This window comes from Cynara cardunculus (assembly GCF_001531365.2).
Source record: "Cynara cardunculus var. scolymus isolate 2C chromosome LG 3, CcrdV1, whole genome shotgun sequence".
In the NCBI taxonomy this organism is placed as follows: domain Eukaryota; kingdom Viridiplantae; phylum Streptophyta; class Magnoliopsida; order Asterales; family Asteraceae; genus Cynara; species Cynara cardunculus.
In genome coordinates, this window is record NC_037530.1 from 19083934 (window position 1) to 19090532 (window position 6599).

Consider the following 6599-nt stretch of genomic DNA (forward strand, 5'->3'; position numbering starts at 1 on the left):
CCGTGGACGATAATCCGGTACTTGTACCACTTTATTAATTGGAAATACGACGTTGGGCCGTATTGTATACTTGCTTTGTGGCCCAATTTCATTAAATCTAAATGTGTGAGATATCATCCGACCAAGTTTTTGGTGCCACTGCCTGGGATTGCTTCGCTAAAGTTTTATTTTGAGTAAAGTAAAAGATTTGATTTTTCTTGTACCATCGGAATCATTTTTAAAAGTGGTGTATGCCACGGTCACATCGCGAGGAATTTTTCGAATTTGATCCCGACATTGAGAGAACATTTCACCATCGGAGGAGGGCTCAAAGAGCATTTTTTGCTCTACTCCCTCCAAACATGGTGTTACCTCCCCCAATCATTCCGGAAATACCGCATTTGAAAAACCAACCGCCGGGTTTTGAACCAATTCCACCATTCCCGAACTTTCAACAAGGACATCCACATCATGATAATGATAATAATTTGGACACAGAATCGGACCATAATGAATACCAAATAGCACAAACTCTGAACATCATGAATTTGGCAAATTCCAAAAATGGAAGGATCATGGATTATGCTATTCTGGATTTTGAGAAATTAAATTTCGGGATAGTTAGACCACATATGACCGCTCTCCATTTCAAACTCAAACCGATAATGTTTCACATGTTGCAAACGAATGGCCAATTTGTCGGATTACCTTCGGAGGATCCACATTTGCACTTAAAATCTTTTATGGAAATCACAATTGCCTTCCTGATCCCGGGAGTGTCAAATGACGCTCTCATACTTACTTTATTTCCATTTTCATTGAGGGATCGGACAAAAGCATGGTTTAATTCTTTAACTCCGGGTTTTGTGCCTTCGTGGAGTAACATGGCGGAAATTTTTTTGCGAAAATATTTCCCACCAACAAGGAACGCTAAGTCCAGGAATGAAATCTGTCTTTTTAAACACATGGACGATGAGGCTGTTCCTGACGCATGTGAAAGGTTTAAAGAGCTGTTAAGGAAATGCCCACACCATGACATTCCGTACTGTATTCAACTTGAGACATTTTACAATGGGTTAAATCCCATGGCAAAACAAATGCTCAATGCGACTGCGGGCGGAGCCTTTACAGCTATGGCTTATAATGAAGGATATGAAATCCTGGAAAAGATATCAGCCAACAATGGGAACTAGGCTGACCCACGTGCTCAATCACGGAAAAAGACTGTTGGGATACATGATGTAGATGCATATACTGCATTAACAGCTCGGCTTACCTTCAATACCAACATGCTGAAAAATTTAACTTCTGCTCAGGGAGGACAGCAAGCTGTTAATACACCTGTCCTAACAGTCCTATCTGTGCAATGTGTGTGCTGTGGTGGGGATCATTCATATGAACATTGTACTCATAATTCTGAATCAGTAAATTATGTTCATAACCAAGCTAATCCATATTCCAACAATTATAATGCCAGTTGGAGACAACACCCGAACTTTTCTTGGAACAGTCCAAATTTAAATCCACAGTCCATAAGCAACAAGGAACTTCCAATTTCCAACCACAACATCATGGAAACAATTCTAACTCTCAGACTCACCAACAAAGTTTTCAGAATTCACAACCACCTTTTCAAAACAAGCCACCTCCATAGGCTAATTTATCATCTTCTTTGGAAGCAATGATAAAAGGGTTATTTGCGCATGCTCAAGCTCAAAATCAAGCTTTGATAACCCAACAAAACTCTCACAATCAATCTTTTTTTAATCAACAAAGTGCTGCTATCAGAAATCTGGAAACCCAAGTCAGTCAACTTGCACTCAATCAGACTAATAGAGTCCTTGGTACTTTGCCTAGTAACACAGAAGTCCCGAGAGCCTTAGAAAAGGAACATGTGAAAGTAGTGACCCTTAGGAGTGGGAAGGAGTTGATTGAAAAGGTGCAAAAAGCTAGTGCACCAAGTTTGTCAAAAACTGATGCTACAGCACTGGTACCTACCAAAGAAAGACCGGTCCGACCCTTAGAGAAGCAAGCATCCGAGACCACCACTTCTGTCCCCCCTAGATCAGACTTTCCATTACTCTGAGGATGCTTTAAAGAAGTCAAAAGAAACTGAGGTTTTAAAGACCCATACACTTGATGCTAACATTTCATCTGAACCTCCAAAGGGCACCACTAAGACCCAAGGCATTCAGGACCCATCTTGCTCAGCACCTCTAAGTAAGAATGTAATAAAACTAGTCCCTCCTTACGTTCCCTACCCCCAATGGTTGAGGAATCAAAAAGAGGAACTGCACTTTAAGAAATTCTTGGATGTGTTTAAARAATTRCACATCAACATCCCGCTTGTTGAGGCAATTGAGCAAATGCCTAGTTATGCCAAGTTTCTGAAGGACATCCTAAGCAAGAAGAAGAAGTTGACTGAATATGAGACTGTAGCCCTTACCGAAGGATGTAGTGCACTTTTGACCAATAGCATACCCCCTAAGCTCAAAGATCCAGGGAGTTTCACTATTCCTTGTTCTATAGGTGGGAAAGAGATTGGGAAAGCTTTGTGTGACTTAGGTGCTAGTATCAACCTCATGCCTTTATCCATTTTCAATACCTTAGGCATAGGTGAGGCTAGACCTACCATGATTACACTCCAATTGGCAAACAAATCCATTGCATACCCTAAGGGAAAGATTGAGGATGTGTTAGTGCAAGTTGACAAGTTCATTTTTCCGGCAGATTTTATCATCTTAGACTTTGAGGCTGATAAGAACATTCCTATCATTTTAGGGAGACCATTCCTAGCCACCGGAAGAACGTTAATAGATGTCCAGAAAGGAGAGCTGACTATGAGACTTCAGGACCAAAAAGTCACATTTAATGTCTTCAACTCTCTAAAGTACCCTGATTACTTGAAAGAGTGTTCAAGAATATATGAGATAGAAGAGATGTGCTTTGAAGAAGGAATTCAGAAGAACCTTAAGTTGGAAGAAGAGTGTGATAAGGAAATAGAAGAAGATGTTAAGGAAATAGGAAATGATGTTGTCCCAATGAATGATGTAGCATCTGAGTTGTTGGAAAATGGTGAGCAGAAAGACTTCACCCCATCTATTGTATCACCACTTGACTTAGAATTGAAACAACTCTCACCTCATATAGATTCTGAGAATGATGCACTCTTGCACAGGGCCTCTGAGGCATATTTGGTTGAGATTATGACTTTCCTTGGAATGCCTGAGACTGATTGGAAGCCTTACACTCATTTCATGTTGAAAACCTTTAAGGCTGCCAATTTGTCCTCTGATAAGAATGTTTGGATAAGCTTTATTAGACATTATTTATCATCGACTAATTAGAACAGCTCCATTTTTGTAGAAAGGTTGGTGCTTTTGTTTAGTCTCATTACAGGTGAGAAGATCAACTTTCGTGAAAACATTCTGAAGGCCATCAAGGTGGATAATAAGAGTCTGTTTGAAGAGAATGAGAAGTTGAAGAAGGAGATGGCAGTCCAGAGCACACTGCCTACTCCTATGGAGTAGGACAGGTTCTACCACCGTACTTTAGTCTCCATATTTTATTTCTTTGAGTCGGGAATAGTCTTTAATAGTTTTTAGTCTTATTTTTTTATGCATGATCACTTAAGTTGAGGTATGTTGCACATGAGATCATAGCCTCAATAATTCTACAGATTACTTGTCATTCAACCAAATCACTTTGTTCAAAACTAGAACTAGCAAACCACTTTTTGGGAAAACACTTTGATCACACAATTCACAATAGGAAATGATTTAGGCCTTCTTTTCTATACTCATATTAAGCCACTTGCACCCTTTCAAACACCATCTACCCCATAAAGCGCCAATGAGGACATTGTCAAATTTAAGTTTGGGGGAGGAGTTTATATAAGGACATAAAGTCAATACCAAAGAGCAAAGCTCTAATTTGACTCCTTATCATAAAAGGGTTTGGAAAAACACAATAAAAGTTCCATAGGGGCTATGTGTTTCAAAATAGCACAATAAAAAGTCCCATAGGGGCTATGTGCACTCCAATCAAAAGAGGTCAAAGTGCCCAAAATTTTGAAAAAATTCATATGTGGAGTATAAAAGGAAAAAAGGCTATGGGAGAAAAGAAACGCCAAAGAGAGTAAACCCTATAAGCCCTATTGATCCTAATTATGTGATTGTGTTTGAGCTTTACGAAGAAAATAGAATGCTAGCCTATGGTTCACAAAAACTTGGTTTTGAATAACTCATCTTGGATTTATGAAAGACTACGAACTTCATGTTTGGTATAACTCTATTTGAGTAGGCACTTAATGCCTTGATCATGCAATTTTTGTATAAATTGAGTCTTTATATTTGTCTTTCAGTTGCTTGGGGACAAGCAACGGTTTAAATTTAGGGGTGTGATATGTTGAGAATTCAACACATAATGCATCCGTTTTGCGTTTTATTAGTCAAAATTAGTTTCATTTCATTCCCACTTTGAGTCGTTTTGATTTATTTTTTTATAATTTTATTATGGAGCTAGAATATTGTGGTTAAACTTGTTGGGACATAAAAATACAAACTAACAGAGAATTTTTGCTAAAACAACCTGATGCTACAACATTGCAACAACAACCACCTGTTACATGCATGGTTTTGCGAGAGCTTAACGATTAAGCTGCTGACTTTTGGATGTTGAATGGAGGACAGCTGGATTACAGCTGGAAGATCTTTTAAATCAGGGATTTTTGAATTAAGATGTCATCTTGTACTTAAGATTCCCTTTTATTAACTTTTGGACATTATCTAGTGGTTAATACCTTTGTTGTTTTGTGCAATGCTTTGGGTATAAATAGGGGACTTAGCCTTGTGATTTCTACACACCTTATAACATATTTTCAAGATCAAAATCTGCTGGTTAGGGCTGATTTTGAGAGAACCTTTTGAGAATTTTAAAGCTTTCATCCTTTAAATTCTTGTCTTTTAATTTCTTGTTCTTTATTTTATGTTCCTTTACGTTTATTGTTATTTACTTTCCGTTATTTAATTTCCGCAATTTACATTCTCGCAATTTACATTCCCGTCATTTACTTTCTCGTTATTTACTTTCTCGTCATTTATTTCCTCGTTATTTACTTTACGCAATTTACGTTTATGTCTTTATTTTCCGTCATTTATTTTTTACTTTCCGTTATGAGTAGCTAAGTTTTTATAGCTTGGGTGTGAGGCGAAAATGTGATATTTTCAAACCAAACAAAAGTAGCTAAGTGTTTTTGTAAACAACGTTCCATTGTTTCATTCTNGGTTCACATAAAATGACTTGGTTTTGAGTGACTCATCTTGGATTTATGAAAGGCTATGAGCCTCATGTTGGGTATAACTCTTGTTGGGTTGGCACTTAATGCCTTGATCATGCAATTTTTTGTATAAATTGAGTCTTTTTATTTGTATTTTAGTTGCTTGGGGACAAGCAACGGTTTAAGTTTGGGGGTGTGATATGCGTTGAGAATTCAACACATAATGCATTCGTTTTACGTCTTTCTAGTCAAAATTACTTTCCTTTCATTCCAACTTTGAGTCATTTTTATTTATTTATTTATACTTTTATTATGGAGCTAAAATATTGTGGTCAAACTTGTTGGGACGCGAAGACACAAGCTAACGGAGAATTTTTGCTAAAACAGCCTGATGATACAGCAATGCAGCAGCAACCACCTGATACGTGCTTAGCTTTGTGAGGAGCTTAACGATTAAGCCGCTGCCTTTTGGATGCTTGCTGGAAGACAGCTGGAAATGGCTGGAAGACTTTTAAAATATAACATTTTTGACTTTATTTGTATTCTTGTACTTTAGATGCTCTTTGTTTAACTTTAGGGCTTTGGTTATTACCTTTGTTGTGTAGTGCCCCCCTATGTGTATAAAAGGGGGGCTTGGCCTCTCATTTCCACACACCATATAACAATTTTCTAAGATCAAAATCAGCTTGTTAGGGCTAATTTTGGGAGAAAACCTTTGAGAAATCCAAGTTCTAGAATKTAAGCCTTCATCTTTTAATTTCTTCTTCTTTATTTTATGTTCCTTTACGTTTCTTGTTATTTACTTTCCGTTCATTAATTTCCGCAATTTAYATTCTCGTCATTTACATTCTCGCAATTTACATTTTCGTCATTTATTTTCTCGTTATTTACTTTCTCGTCATTTATTTTTTCGTCATTTACTTTACGCAATTTACGTTTATGTCTTTATTTTCCGTCATTTATCTTTTACTTTCCGTTATGAATAGCTAAGCTTTTATAGCTTGGGTGTGAGACGGAAATGTGAGATTTTCAAACCAAACGAAAGTAGCTAAGTRTTTTCGTAAACGATGTTCCATTGTTTCATTCGAGTTTTTATAAAACCAAGCAYACTTCTTGACAGGTTGATCACTTTGAAAGTGTTAAAGTGCAATGGACTTAGAGATAAGCCATTAATTAGCACGTCAACTTGAATGACATAAGAGGTAGACTTGAGAAAGTTGCCGACAAGGAGACTTGTCATTTATGTTTTTCAAAACTTAACTCCCGACGGGTTGGTCACTCTTCGAAAGTGTCAAAGTGTGATAGATTCAGAGATGAACTATCAAGAACACGCCAACTCGAA

The 6599-nt window shown here is 37.4% G+C and overlaps 1 non-coding gene across 1 annotated transcript; it reads right to left on the minus strand.

The window, feature by feature from the left end:
• Window positions 1-911: 911 nt before the first annotated feature.
• On the minus strand, window positions 912-1018 carry LOC112510589. The gene has a single exon (XR_003068967.1). It is a non-coding gene; the product is annotated as a small nucleolar RNA R71 (small nucleolar RNA).
• Window positions 1019-6599: the final 5581 nt, after the last annotated feature.